Source organism: Lepisma saccharinum, chromosome 19 (genome assembly GCF_977018435.1).
Source record: "Lepisma saccharinum chromosome 19, izLepSacc3.1, whole genome shotgun sequence".
In the NCBI taxonomy this organism is placed as follows: domain Eukaryota; kingdom Metazoa; phylum Arthropoda; class Insecta; order Zygentoma; family Lepismatidae; genus Lepisma; species Lepisma saccharinum.
In genome coordinates, this window is record NC_139247.1 from 5,135,024 (window position 1) to 5,151,403 (window position 16,380).

Genomic DNA, 16,380 nt, shown 5'->3' on the forward strand with positions numbered 1-16,380 from the left:
TAGGAATATACGTATTTTGGAGAGGTGTACACATACTTTGTTTTACTGAGAATTGGCACTGCAAAAATAAAATTGTATTCAAATTTTCAGCTAGCCTGTTTCTCATCAAAGTCTCTTAATAAAATGAAGGGGGAACAGGTATAGGGGAGAAGTGCCGAATATCGCACCCATTTTGTTTTTCATACATGGCAGAGCGAAAATAGGCCAAAATGAAAAAGTAAAAAGGGCAAAACAAACTATGGAATGTTTGCCAAGACATCTGATGGTTCGAATGTTTTTCAATACATTATACACATGTACTTAATGTTGTAAGCAAAACTCTACGATTTTGCGAGTTGAAAAAAAGTGTGCGTAATATCAGACCCCGGTGCAATATTAAGAACACATTCTGTAACAGCACAATTTTCCAAAACTTTATTGCCAAAAGTAAGGACAAGAAGTACAATGAAAACTGCATATCCTGGAACCTCTATAAGAAGGAAACCTGTAAATACGGAAAAAAAAGTCCCCAGAATGGACCGATTTTATACCTGAAAATGACCTGCTTAAGGCGGAAACCTCCTTAACGTGGAAACGGAACACCATTTAAAGACCAACGAGATGTTTTTATTCTCAGTAAGATGGACATTTCTTGCTTTATTTTTTTCGCTCTCAAGAAAACAATGCAATACTGTAAGTCGAACACACATCTGTTGCCACTCGCTTATCGGTAACATTGTCAATATGAAAGAATGCTCTACAATACTCATAGCTGTTACGATTCAGTTTCTTTCTTTCATCTCTTACCCTCTTTCTCCACCTTTCTTTGTCTATTTTTCCTCTATTCTTTCATCATCTCTATTTTTCTTATTATCTCTCTTTGTTTCTTTTTTTTCTGCACTTTTATCTCAATTTTTCTTCACCTTTCTTATTCCATCTTTCAATCTTTCTCTTTCCCTTTATGCACATTGTGCTACGATGCCAGGGTATCCCGGGTTCGGGTCCTGGCATAGGCATGGATGTTTGTGAGTGTCCATTTTACTTCACTTCTTGTGCCATTTTTGGTTAATTTGCGAAGATGGGGAAGAATGATGATATGATGAAATTGATGAATGGATTCACCAAGCAATGAAGAAAGTCACCCCAGAAACAGTAAAGAAATGCTTCATAAAAGCAGGTTTCTCTTGCGAGGACACAACTGTCAAGCATGATCAAGTCGAGGAGAACTTAGGTTGCATTGCCGACATTTGTGAAACAGGCTAATTTATCAATTGCAGCTGAGAACATAATAAATTTCAACAGCAAATTGGCAACAGGACAGGATGTAGAGAAAGCTGTCGATTCATTACATCTGCAGCACATTGAAGAAAAAGATGACGATGTTGTAGAAGAGGATGACAGAGGGGAAGAAGAAATGCCATGGCGGACAACTGCATGAAGTTCGTCATTTGTGGTGAAGTTCTTACCCTGCATGACCTCTTTCATTGCGTCGAATAGAGCATAGTCGCTACGAGTGAGATCCGGCGAATATGGAGGATGTGGCAGCACAGTAAACCCTAGTTCACGCACGGTGACCATGGTCTGGTGACTGGCATGTAGGTGCGCATTGTCTTGTTGGAGAAGAATGCCATGTCCCCATTTTCCGTGATGGCGTTGTTGAATGCATCGGCGGAGTTGGAGCAGTGAACTGCAGTACCGATCACTGTTGATGGTCATATTGGGAAGGAGCCAGTTCACCAGAAGTATTCCTTCCTGATCCCAGAACACAATCGCCATTTGTTTGTGCACGAAGAGTCCCGGCCGTGACTTCTTGGGACGAGGGCTCCCAGTATGCCTCCATTCCATAGACTGGCGTTTTTTTTTTTTTCTGGAGTCTCGTGGAAGAACCATGACTCGTCGACGGTGACCAGATGCTCAAAGAACTCCGCTGGATCTGCACTGTACTGTTGCACCAACTGTTCGCATTTCTCCACACGCTGGTGTTTCTGTGCTCTGGTGAGGGAATGGGGCACCCATTGGGCACACACCTTCTTCATCTTCAAATCCTCATGGATGATGGTGTGGAGGGTTCCCCGTGATAAACCTGTTGCCGTCTGTAGTTCATCAAACGTCATGCGTCTTTTCGTCATTATCAAGTCATTGACACACTGGGCATTGTTTGCTTTGCGTGCAGTTGCTGGATGCCCAGTGCTTTTGCATTTTTCTGCACAGTCCCTGCTGTCTTTGAACTCTGCTACCCACCGAAACATGGATCTGCGACTTGGTGCTGTCTCCCCATATATGGCTACTAACCTCTTGTGAATATCTGAAGCAGTCACTCCTTCCCTCCAGAGAAACCACACTGTCCACTATTGCCCATGTGTGTCTGCTTCCATGTTGTCGGATTGCTGTCCACCAGCGTATTGGCATGCCGGAACAAATGCTGCTGCTATGCGCTACCTATGGGAAGCAGCAACACCATCTGGTGACGGTAGACAGTACTATTGTCTATCTTCATGCAGACATCGACACACATTTCACACTGCTACTTTGCAGGAGTTATAGGGTGAGTGCCAATCAATATTGAACAAACTAAATAATTAACTCAGCTGGTATTAAAAGAATGCCAGTGGTTGCTTTATTCCTTAGCCTTTTAACTTCAGTCAAGTAGCTTCTGGAACTAAAGGTTCTGCTTTGTGTATTCATTTACTTCTCATTTATCTCCTACATGAACATTTAAAAGGTCATTATAGTAGTTGTTCTTCCATCTATTTAAAATATCCTTTGGATCATCCAAAAATTCAGTTTTTATCTTTTAACAAGTTTACTTTAGCTTGCCACTCCTATTTCTAAATTCATTACCACACCCTTAGGGGTGTATGTATTATTTAGCAATTGAAATCTGCTTCGTTTAGCTCGAGAGAGAGAGAAAAGTGTGAAAATGAAAATCGTGGAAGGGAGGCAACCAACACCAGATTTACCAGACTTTAAACACGTTATCTCATGGAAGGTTTGTGTGACACTTCCAGGAGTGTGTTTCTGTGCTTGGATGAAGATTTTAATGTTTATGTCCTCTGTGTCAGAGGGGCCAACTTAGAATGAATTTGAGGGTGGGGGTGGGGGAGCAAGATTTGAATCGACAATATTTTTTATGTATATCATAGCTGTGCCTCCACTGTTTTTTTGTTTTTTTTGAGGGGCAGAAAGTGCCCCCTCCCCCAAATGCTTGTTCGTGTTATAAAGTTACTGAATGCGGTTATTGGCTGCATACAGCAGGGGTTCTAAAATAGATTCTGAACAGGATTTAATAAGTTCAGCTGACCATTCATGTCTTGTGTTGTAGTTGTGCTGCCTAGTATGTTTGTGTAGTAGTTGTGCTGTCTAGTATGTTGGTTTTGTCTTGCGTAGTAGTTGTGCTGTCTAATTTGTTTGTGTTTGTCTTGTGTAGTAGTTGTGGTGTGTTTGTGTTTATATTTTGTTATAGTTGTGATGTGTTTGTGTGTGTCTTGTGTAGTAGTTGTGCTGTCTAATGTGTTTGTGTTCGTCTTGTGTAGTAATTGTGCTGTCTAATGTGTTTATGTTTGTCTTGTGTAGTAGTTCCTCCATTCATATTGGGGGTTAGGCGTAGAGCTGACAACTCTGCACTGTAAAAAGACATGTCAAGAAACAACAATATAAGGCCATGGATGTTCCCAAGGTAAAATATTCCGGAGGTAAAATAGTCCCCCGTTCGGATCTCCGGGTGGGGATTACTTTGGGAGGTCTCTGGACTAAGGATAAGATCTACGTTAGGAATAAGGATATTAAATTAGGCACCTGGAATGTTCTGAGCCTTTACCGGCCTGGGGCATTTCAGTGTACAGTTAAAGAAATAGTTAAGTATAAATTAGATGTAGTAGCTGTCCAGGAAGTTAGGTGGCCAGGAGAAGGGAATTGTAAAACTAAAAATTATACTTTTTTCTATGGTGGTACTGAAAATCATAATTTTGGAACAGGCTTTTTTATAAATAATAGAATTATCTCGGCTCTTAAAATAGTAGAATTTCTTAATGATAGGATATCATATGCAGTTTTACAGGGTAGGTGGTGTAAAATTATTTTAATAAACATACATGCACCAACGGAAGATAAAGATGATAATACTAAAGATGATTTTTATACAGAGTTAGAACAGGTCTTTGATAAATTTTCTCAGTATGATATGAAAATTCTGTTAGGTGACTGTAATGCACAGATTGGCAAAGAAGAGACATTTAAACCCACGATTGGTAAAGAAAGTCTTCATGAATTAAGTAATGATAATGGTATAAGATTGATTACTTTTGCAACCTCAAAGAATTTAATTGTGAAAAGTACCACTTTTAAACATAAAGATATCCATAAATATACCTGGTCTTCTCCAGATGGTAAAACTCATAATCAGATAGATCATATTCTCATTGATAAGAGAAGGCATACTAGTATAATTGACGTTCGTACACATAGAGGTGCTGACTGTGCCAGTGACCATTATTTAGTAATTGCTAAATTAAGAGAAAGACTCTCAGTGATAAATCATAAGCAACAAAATCTAAAAGTTATAAAATTTGATACAGGAAAATTTACTGATGAAAGAATTAAGAAAGATTACCAAATTAAACTGTCAAATAGATTTGATGTTTTGCAGGATTTAAATGATGATGAAAATATAAATGAAACAGACGTAAATAAGAATTGGGAGCACATACGTAATGCAATAGAATCAGCAGCTAAATAAAGTATAGGATACCATAAACCGAGAAAAAGTAAGCCATGGTTTGATAATGAATGTCATAATCTAATAGAAATAAGAAATCAGGCTAGACTTCGGTGGTTAAATAACTCTGATGATACAAATCTAAACAATTATAATAGAATAAAGCGAGAAGTTAACCGCACATTTAGAAGTAAAAAAAGAGATTACTTGAAAACCAAAATTAACGAAATTGAAACAAACAGCAAAAATAAAAATATCAGAGATTTATATAAAGGTGTAAAAGAGTTTAGAAAGGGGTGGCAACCTAAAGTAAACTTGATAAAAGATAAAGACGGTGATTTTCTAGCTGACCCAAGTGATATTCTAAATAGATGGAAGAACTACTTTAATGACCTTTTAAATGTCCATGTAGGAGATAAATCAGAAGTGAATGAAATACACACAGCAGAACCTTTAGTTCCGGAACCTAACTTGACTGAAGTTAAAGATGCTATTAAAAGGCTAAAGAATAACAAAGCACCTGGCATTGATTTAATACCAGCTGAGTTAATTAAATATGGTGGAAATTCATTAATATGTCAAATTCATAAATTAATTTGTTTAATATGGAATAAAGAAGAAATCCCTCAACAGTGGAAAGAATCCATAATTGTTCCTGTGTTTAAAAAAGGTGATAAAATGAACTGCAATAATTACCGTGGAATTTCTCTACTCTCAACAACATATAAAATATTATCTAACATTATCTTAACAAGACTAACCCCATATGCTAATGAAATTATAGGTGATTATCAATGTGGATTTAAACGTAACAGATCAACTACAGATCAAATTTTTCACATCAGACAGACACTTGAAAAAAAGTGGGAATATAATCAAAATGTCCATCAGCTATTCATTGATTTCAAAAAAGCATATGATTCGGTCAAAAGAGATAAACTATATAATATATTAGTAGAGTTTGGAATACCTAAGAAGCTTGTTAGTATGATAAAAGTATGCACCAGTGAAACAGAAAGTAAAATTCGTGTGGGTATTAATATGTCTGACAAATTTACAATTCATGATGGGTTAAAACAAGGAGATGCATTATCTCCATTGCTCTTTAATTTTGCCTTAGAATATGCTGTTAGGAAGGTAAAAGAAACTAAAGAAGGTCTAAAATTAAATGGTGTGACCCAGTTGTTAGCATATGCAGATGATGTAGACTTACTGGGGGATGATGTGAATACAATTAAGAATAATGCTAAAATATTTTTCAAAACTGCTAAAGAGATAGGTTTGGAGGTTAACACAGAGAAAACTAAATATATGCTTACAGGCCGAAACCAAGGGTTAGTTAATAATCAAAATCTAATTATTGATAACAACTCGTTTGAACCAGTTTCCAAATTCAAATACTTAGGAGTAATATTAACAAATGAAAATTATATTAAAGAGGAAATAAAAAGTAGGCTTAATTCAGGAAATGCATGTTACTTCTCTCTTCATAAACTTTTGTCTTCTCATTTAATATCTAAGAAACTAAAAGTTAAAATATACAAAACAGTAATTTTGCCTGTAGTGTTATATGGATGTGAAACTTGGTCCCTTACATTGAAAGAGGAACATAAATTGAGAGTATTTGAAAATAAGATCCTTAGGAAAATCTTTGGGCCTAAAAGGGATGAGGAGACTGGTGAGTGGAGAAGGTTACATAATTTAGAACTGCATAATTTGTATTCATGTCCAGATATTGTTAGAATAATTAAATCAAGAAGACTTAGGTGGGCAGGCCATGTGGCACGAATGGGAGAGGAAAGAGGAGTTTACAGGATTCTTGTTGGGAAACCTGATGGTAAGAGACCTGTAGGAAGGCCAAGACGAAGATGGAGGGACAACGTTGAGATGGACCTAAAGGAAATCGGTAGGGATGGAAAAGAGTATATAGATCTTGCTCAAGATAGGGAAACATGGAAGGCCTGTGTTGCTGCAGCCTTCGGGTTTAAGAAGGCTAGAGAGTTAGTTAGTTAGTTAGTTACTTTTATATAAATCTCTGATATTTTAATTCTTGCTTTTGTTTTTCAAATTAGTTAATTTTCCATTTCAGGTAATCTCTTTCTCTTTTTACTTCTAAATGTGCAGTTAACTTCTCTCTTTATGCTATTATAATTGCTTAAATTTGTATCATCAGAGTTATTTAACCACCTAAACATAGCTCGATTTCTCATTTCTATTAGATTATGACATTCATTATCAAACTACAGCTTACTTTTTCTTGCTTTATGGTATCCTATACTCTCTATAGCTGCAGATTATATTGCTTTGTGTGCATATTCCCAATTCTAATTGACATTTGTTTTATATATTTCTTCAGCGTAATTTATAACCTACAAAATATCAAATCTGTTTGACAGTTTAATCAGATAATCTTTCTCAATCATTACATCACAAATCTTCTTGTATTAAATTTTAAAACTTTTAGATTTTCTTGTTTGATTTACCACCAAGAGTCTTTCTCTTAACTTAGCAATTTCTAAGTAATGGTCACTGGCACAGTCAGCACCTCTACATGAGTGAACATTAATTATACTAGTATGTCTTCTTTTATCAATTAAAACCATCTGTAAAAGACCAGCCGTGCTTTCCAGAATCCACCAGTGGATGCACTGGTGCACCACTGATGCACGCTCCAGCTTTCCATATTTCATCGGTGTGCACCAGAACTTGCACCAGGTTAAACCACGACATCATCATTTTACACTGGGCTCCAAAAGTGGTGCAGCTGGTGAATCAAAATGGCGTGGTCTGCACTGAAACGTGTTCCATTTCATATGTGTTCTGTAGGCAATAGTACGGAATGTCATGCCGATTTTGTTGCACAGAGGGTGAATAAACTGGTTGCAGGCAAAAATTGTTGACACTAAATACTACTACTCTTCACTTCCACATAAAGTGAAATAAAGTATGCCGATGCATCAAAACATGCATCCATCTTCCGCTGCAACATGCAGGAAAGCATCTATTAGCAATGTTCGACATTTTTACAAAAGAATACCACTGAAATTCATATGCACATGCAAAATAAGTATGTCGTTAAGTGAAAATATATAATATTCATGAAACCATGATGTCACCATCAGTGACATTTTTCATAATAAACGGTATTATGCACGCACATTCCAAATATAGCTTTCATTTGCTGCAGCATGAAGCTTTCCAGATTTCACCGAATTTGACGTCATTTTTAGTGCACCAATCTGATGCACGCTGGTGAATTCTGGAAAGCACAGTAAGTATATTTATGGATATCTTTATGTTTAAAAGTGGTACTTTTCACAATTAAATACTTTGAAGTTGCAAAATTAATTAATCTTATACCATTATCATTACTTAATTCGTAAAGGTTTTGTTTACCAATAGTGGGTTTAAATGCTTTTTTTTTTTTTTTTTACCAATCTGTGAATTACAGTGACCTAAGAGAATTTTATATTATAATGCATGGGTCTTTCCTTTTGAAGTCCTTTCATCAAATAATTCACTCATTCATTCATTCATCGTTTTCTGCCCTGGGGTAGGTCTTTTTTGCAACCTCCATGCTGTTTGATCTTGGGCCGTTCGATTTGTAGCATCATAAAACACATTTATTTTCACGTCGTCAATCACTTGGTATCTTCTTCTACCCCAGATTTTCTTTCCTTTGACCATCCCTTCAATAGCATCCCTTAGGATACAATTCCTTCTCATCCAGGGTCCCAACCATTTTATTTTTCTCTCATAAAACTAATTTAATGGATTGACATCTCTGTGCTGGGAGGAACCAGACAACGTCGATGTCTATAGTGTTTCAAAGGCAACAGATTCCGTTGCAGTAGCACTTGCAGAGATGATTTCACACAGGTAAAACAGCACCAGTGAAAAACCAGGTGAAGGCAGGCCAGCTCAGTAGCTCAGTGGTAGAGCAATGACCCATTGCTGGTCATGACCTGGGTTTGAGTCGTGGTCGAGCCTGCATTTCTCACTGAAAATTTACGTAGTACATCCCGTGTGTGTGCCTAATTTAATAATATCAGTACGTTATGTGGGTGACAGGATAATTATGGTAAGACTGAAGGGAAAGAAGAAAGACTTCAAGCTTATACAAGTAAACATGCCACATAGAGGTTTGCCAGAAAAGAAAGTAGAAGAAATCTAAGACAAGATAGAATACATAATGGAAAAAGAAAGAAAAAAAAAACATATATTATCGTAATGGGGGATTGGAATGCAGTAGTAGGAGAAGGCCAGGAGGGAAAGACAGTAGAAAGCTATGGATTAGGGGAAAGAAATGAGAGAGCTGAATTGGTGGTTAACTTTTGCAAGAGGAACTCATTCATTGTTTGAAACATTATCTTCCAACATCATAGGAGAAGAAGATACACATGGACATGCCCAAACGACAGCAGAAGATATCAGATAGACTACATCCTGGTACAAGAGAGAGATTTAAAAACTGCCTCAAAAATCTTACCAGGAGCTGACATAAATTCAGATTATGTACTAATACTGGAAGAGATAAACTTAGGTTTGAAGTAAATAAAAGAGGACAGAAAATAAACATAACATCGAGAAAATAATGTATGAAATGCAAAGGAAAATGTTTGAAACAGAATTTGAAGAAAATGTGGTTGTAGTGAAAAGCATGTTAAAAACAGTGACATGATCTGGGAAGGAATAAAGTTTGTGTTAACAAAGGGTACAGGAAAACAAAGAAATGCAAGAAACCATGGACCACAGAAAGTATACCTGAGAAAATGGAAGATAGGAGGAGATGGAAAAATATTAATACACAAGAAGGAAGAAGAAAATACAGAGAACTCATAACCAGCTAAGAAGGGAAACACTTAAGGCAAAAGAGAAATGGATGAAACAAAACTTGAAGATACAGAAGAACTAGAAAAAAAGAGGGAGATATGACCTGATGTACCATGAAATTCAATGCCTGGACTTTACAAAAAAGAAGTGGGATGGTATGTGGATGATAGAAGATGAGAACGGAAACGAAATTACGAACAAAGAGAAAACACTGAGAACATGGGAAGAATAGGTAAAAATCTATACTGGAAGGAGAGCGAACCAAATACTTTATGCATAAAAAAAGAAGAGGAAGTATCTGAGGGGAAAAAAGGGGCTACCCATCATGATGGAAGAATTTGAATGACACTCAAAGAAATGAAGAACGGAAATGCAAAAGGAAGTGACCAAATTCCTGTAGGACTCATAAAAAATCTCGATGAAGGAAAGAAAGGCTACATTTATGCAATGAAGTCTATGAAAAGGGTGTACCTAGTCATATCATAAATTCTGTTACAAAGTTAATAATGAACTACAGGCACAGTGAGCAAGCTAATGTATTAATATTTGGATGTTACAAAGGTACAGGTCTTGCCAACACAGAGCAGCAATCACTCTTCAAAATGGCCACCTTTGGTCTTCACACAGGCCCGAAGTCTCTGAGGCCAGTCATCGATCGCGGCACGCATGGTCTCGAAGGAAAAGTCTGCCACTGCCTTCACAAGAGAATGCTTGAGACTCGAAAGGTTTGGATGCCTCTTCCTACAGACCATGCCCTCCAAAACGGACCACAACCTGTAGTCCAATGGGCTGAGGTCGGGGCTGCTGGAGGGTCAATCAGCCAGAGCAATGAAATCAGGTACATTCCTCTGAAGCCACTCCTGTGTGGTCTTGGCCTTGTGGGCCGGTGCTGAGTCCTGCTGGAACCTCCACAGCTCATTGTTGAACATGGTGTGGGTCAACGATTTCACAAGTGGCTCTAACACTGTTGCTTGGTACACTTTTTGCAGATGTTTTCAAACCATGTTCACAGAAGTGGAGGTCAGTTGTGCCACTGTAAGAACCCCCCCCCCCCCACCAAACCATCACTGAGGCGGGATGATGGCCTCTGAGGATCCGTGGCATGTTTTCATGAGCTTTCTGGGATGTCGAGGCATAAACACTCGTTTTGAAGATATTAAATCATGAAGATTTTTTCGTCCGTGAAAAGGATCCTCCTGGGGCCACCATTTGCATAACGTTCAAGGAGTCTTTTGTCTTCTGCTCCCTCTGGACCTTAAGCTTTGGAGTGAGGAAGTGACCAGTACTTCGCCGATAAGCACGGAGTCCTAGGTCACTTCGGAGCACATGCGACATCGACATTTTCGAAATGTTCAGCTATCGAGCCATCACTGCTCATTTCCTGACAGGATTTTGTTGTATCTGCGCCACCACTGCTTTCATGAGGAGCTGGCTCCTCACGCTTCGAGGTCTACCTTTCCTGGGGCGGTCCTCAATTGTCCCTGTGTCACAGTATCTGTTGATGGTCCGATGCACGAACATCCTGCTGATATTCAGCTTTTTCAGGGTGTTGAAAATGTCCGATGGTGATTTGCCAACTTTGTGCAGTGCGATTACTGCCACATGGTTCTCGTATACACCCCACTCCATTCGACTTGCAGTGAAATTCACCTTTCCGCTACCACAGCCAAACACACAATGATACTGGTTGTTGTTTGATCCAACATTGCGTGTTTTCCTTGCCAACCAGTGTTGCCATCCCTGTCTAAACTTTGTAACAGAATTTATGATATGACTAGGTATGGCCGGAAGATTTTGTGGAAACAACCTTAGTACCTCTAAAGAAGAGAAGTAACACCAAGAAATGTTCTGAATGTAGGACAATCAGTTTGATATCACAATCAGCAAAAGTTATTTTGAGATTTTAAATAGATGCCTATACTCTGAAATAGGCAGAGAGAGATAGAGGAAGAACAGTTTGGTTTTAGAAAGGGAAGAGGTATGAGGGACGCCATAGGGCTACTGAGAACAATTGGAGAAATATACATGGAAAAAGGTAAGGAAGTGTTTATATCCTTTGTCAACTTGGAGTGTGTTTATATCCTTTGTCAACTTGGAGAAAGTCTTTGATGGAGTAAATTGGACCAAGCTCTCAGGGATCCTGAAGAACATTGGTGTAGATTGGAAGGAAAGGATGCTTATCTGTAACCTATATATGAAACAACGTGTAAAAGCGAGAATAAGAGAAGAAATGAGCCAAGGAAGTGAAATTGGAACATCATTATTCAACATCTATTTGGACGAAATATTTAAAAACTGTTTTTGTAGCAAGGGAGGGGTAGCAGTAGAAGGAAGGAAAAGTGCTAGAAAGAGTTGGGGAGAAGAGATCAATGCAGGAGATAATCATGAAGAGAAAAATAAATTGTTTGGGACACTGGATGGGAAGGAACTGTATTCTAAGGGATGCTATTGAAAGAATGCTCAAGGGAAAGAAAATCTGGGGAAGAAGATACCAAATGATTGATGACGTGAAAATAAATGGGTCCTACGATGCTACAAACGAAGGGCTCAAGGTTGAAAAGCTTGCACTTTGCAAGGAAAAACCTACCCCAGTGCAGAAAACCATGAATGAATGAATGAATTACAAGGGTCGTTCAAGGTTGACCGGGATTTTCGTACGTAAAAAATCGATGAATAGCCGGATCATGATGAAACGTGCGGGTGACGTAATGTATTCCTTCTCGAGTAACTAGCGCCCGGCATGACGTATTTCGCGCATGCACAGCAGTTGCAGCGAACATGGCGGCAAGCAGTGTGTCTGTGGCTGTGGAGCAGCGGTATGTAATCAAATTTCTCGTGAAGGAGAAAGTGAAACCAGCTGAGATTTTCAGACGATTGCAAGCACAGTATGGTGAACAAACGATGTCGCCGACAAGAGTGTACGAATGGTGTGAGCAGTTTCGCGAAGGACGGGAGTTGGTGACAAATGAAGCGCATGGACACATTCACCCGACTGCAGTCACACCGGTGAATATCGCACGTGTTGAGCAAATGATTCTGGACAAAGGGAGCAAGATTAATGCCCAGTATTACTCCACATTGTTGAGTGGTGCTGTACGAAAGTCCATTCACAAGAAAAGACCTGGGATGTTGTCTGGAAATGTCATTCTTCTCCATGACAATGCCCTCCCTCACACGGCCAATGTGACAACAACAACTCTGGCCGACATGCGCTGGGAAGTTCTGCCCCATCCCCGCTACAGTCTGGATTTAGCCCCCAGTGATTATCATTTGTTTGCACCCCTTAAAGACCATCTGGGAGGGAAGAAATTCACGACAGACAAAGCACTGCGGAGCGATGTCCTCCAGTGGCTACGACAACAACCAAGTTCTTTCTACGCCAAAGGAATTCGGGAGCTGCCAGAACCATGGCAACGGTGCCTCGGTGCGCACGGAGAATACTTTGAAAAACTGACATAGTTTGGTGTTTCTTCTGCTACCTATTTCCTCTGCAGAAATAAAAGTCCCGGTCAACCTTGAACGACCCTTGTACTTGATGAAAGGACTTCAAAAGAAAACATCCATGTAAGGATTAGAACCTGGAACTTTAGGTGGATAAATTGCTAGTTGTTCATTGAACATGCTTGCCCACCGAGGCAGTTATGCATGTATATTTTGTCTCACGAGTGATAATGACAATGGTTAAAATATAACCGATAAGAGCTTATCAGTATAACTTGACTCGGACCATGAACAGAAGCTGGTACTTTATGTAACGACCTTTGGAAAAATGAATGGGGTAGCAGAAGGGGTCACTCACATTTCATGCACTTCGAAATAACAGTAAAAATTTGTCTTTGGGATAAACGAGGATTCATTTATCGAGTTTTTATCAGATTGCTGAGGGCCGAACCAGTCTCTTTTTTTGGCTCAATGGATTATTTTACGTCATTTTTCAATCTCATAGGTAAACCACAATGATGAGAAGTGCATTCATGGACGTTGACAGGAGTTTTTCCAGGGAGGGCAAGCAAGGTAATTTTTTCCAGGGGGGGAGCAAATGAGACATACAATCCGGCCAAGAGAAACAAAACTAGCTGGAAAGTATGATTCCAAATGCGAGAGGAGAAGCAGGTAGAACACTCAGCAAACCAACCCTGTGGAATTTTGTTTGCATGGGTTTGTTTGTTGTTTATTACTGCTTGCTGTGTTGTGTTTGTGATGTCTCTTTGTAACAAACCGTTTCAAAGTGGAACAAAGAAAACTGGGACATTATGGTCTACATTCTACAAAATGACCTCAATATAATACACAATGCCACAAACTATTCAGTTACTACATTTTCTTTATTATATTTATAATTATATGTATTATAATACTATTACTGAATACTATCCTGATTACTGCTGTGTATATTTGCTAATTATAACATTTACTAAGGAGATCAATTTAATCGAATGATCCAAAATAAAGTTACTGGTTTACAAACAAGTGTATCTACTAATGTGATGTGATGAATACTTTCCTGATATGTTCTATTTGATTATGTAGTTTCTGGATGGCTATGTTTCTGTACCCTTACATAATTCGTAAATATCTCTATGTATTTTGGCGGCGATGTTGCTACATTGTTGTTTCCACAGCAGACGATTTTCATGGAACCCGCTTCCTGACAAAAGTGCCGTCACCCCTATTTTGCTAATGAACACGTCCAGTTGGCACATGCGCACTTCCATCCATGGTCTCAGCTAAGGCAGCCAGACAGTATTTCCCCCCATAATAGTGTTGCTCCCTCAAAAACACTTCTTCAGATTGAAGTTATGTTCCTGCAACATCCTTCCAATAATTAACATACATTACTATGACTGAAATAAAATATATACGTGTGTGTATAATATATGTTTTGGTAACATCAGTTTTCCAGGTGGGGGCATGGACCTCCTCTTCCAGATGCCCCTGAATGCATACCTTCACCAATGTTTGAACGTAGATTGATTGATTTAGGTTATTTTACTTCGAGTTTTGTGCCTCTTGGCTAATTTGCGAAGATGGGGATGAGTGATTAAATGATGAATGGACATTCACAAACCACCAAGCCCTAGCGGGATTCGAACCCGGGACCCTTGGTGTCGCAGCACGATGTGCTAACCACTTGGCCACAGGGTCCAGCTGTTTGAACGTAGAATCTCGAGTTTTGTAGCATCATATGCTGATCACTCTGCTGTCAGGACAAGTTGTTCATGGAAACATTGGTGTATGTGAGGGGAGCTGATGAGGCTACAGCCACTCTAGAAATTGAGAAAAATCAAAATTTTCAAATGAAAGACTGAGGAAAAACAGAAGTGGTAAATGCAAACCCCCATAAAATAACCTCCGATTACCATTTCTGTCCTTGAAAAACTCAAAATGAATGTAAGAAATTGTAATTACAAAATATTTTATTCTGTATCCACCTCCCTGTGGAATGCAGCTATGTAATAACCACCTTTACAATTCCAGTCGCTTCCCAAAAAATCTTGCTTAGAGTAATGCATGCAGATCACCCATCTGGCTCATCATTCATCATGGGGGGGGGGGGGGGGTACATGAATGAATACATAAAATATCATTTAGCCTCTGAACAAAAGAGCACCTTACACATGGAGTTTGTCTAAGTGGTTCAATTTAAGAATTAAAATTTATATGTGGTAACAGCGGAACGGAGGAGGAAGGTTAATTATGAAACAAGTCAAACAGCATTACCATTTGTTGCCTCAATTTCTAGGACCTCCTTGATAGTGCGGTGGCTTACATTTCCATCTTTTGACTATGGGGATCCTGGATTCAATTTTGACTGGAAACAAATTGCAAAACAGTATAAACTGTATGTCCAGTCCATGTTAGTCTGTGAAGTGATAAGCAGGAAAGATAAACTGTAGATTAGTGATGTGTCGTTCGTGAATGAGTGGTTCAAAAAGTAACGATTCTCTCTTGTGTGTAATGACTCATTCACTAGAAGAGAAAAACACGTTCAGTGAAGCATATGTATGGCATGACTCCTTCCCAGCCAAGCAGCTATTTTCCCCTCTTTCTCTTCTACGTATTTTGTGGTGTGGACATATGCGCAAGTGTATAGTCACTTTTGAAGAGGACAAGACACTACATCTGTGGCAGTGGGAAAGGCAAGAAAGTGGGGGTCACTCTCTGTTTCTCTTCCCGAGTTGTGAGTGAAGTGATTGGAAGGTGCCATGTACGATGAGAAGGGAGGGAATCACAACACACTTTCATGACTTTGAACAATGGAGAGGGAAAAAAGTCGTTAAAGTGTGCTACGACTCTTTGAATGAAGGGAAAAGTCACGCTCGTGAGTGAGCAGAGGGTGCAACCCTACTTGATGAGACAATATGAGACACCATGTAGAATCTCGCACATCTTACGCTCATTAGAGTGTAGTGTAATATGCATGAAAATATTGTATAAATTAAAAATGCCTTACTGTATGAGCAATTCAGACAAAGGAGTGGTCACTTGTGTTTTGTATATAACCTGATTGTGAAGTAAAACATGAAAATGATATCCTTCTAGGGTTGGAACAAGACCGGGACAGGCTTTAGAATTAATAAAAAAAGAACAAGATGAGACAGAGCAAGGCCACGTGCAGGATTTTTCCTCAGGTCAGAATATGATATCATATCTAGCCCTTCATCATCTAAACTTAAGTTTTAGATTATTATTATTATTTTAAATCATAAAATTGAAATTTACTTGAAAATACTTTGGCATTGTTGACAAGTTCAAACTTGAATTTGCCTTGCTTTGTTTACATCCATCTATTACTTGTTCATGAACAGTTCCCGACCTTTCGCCATCAACTTGATTTTAATGTATCTGGTGAA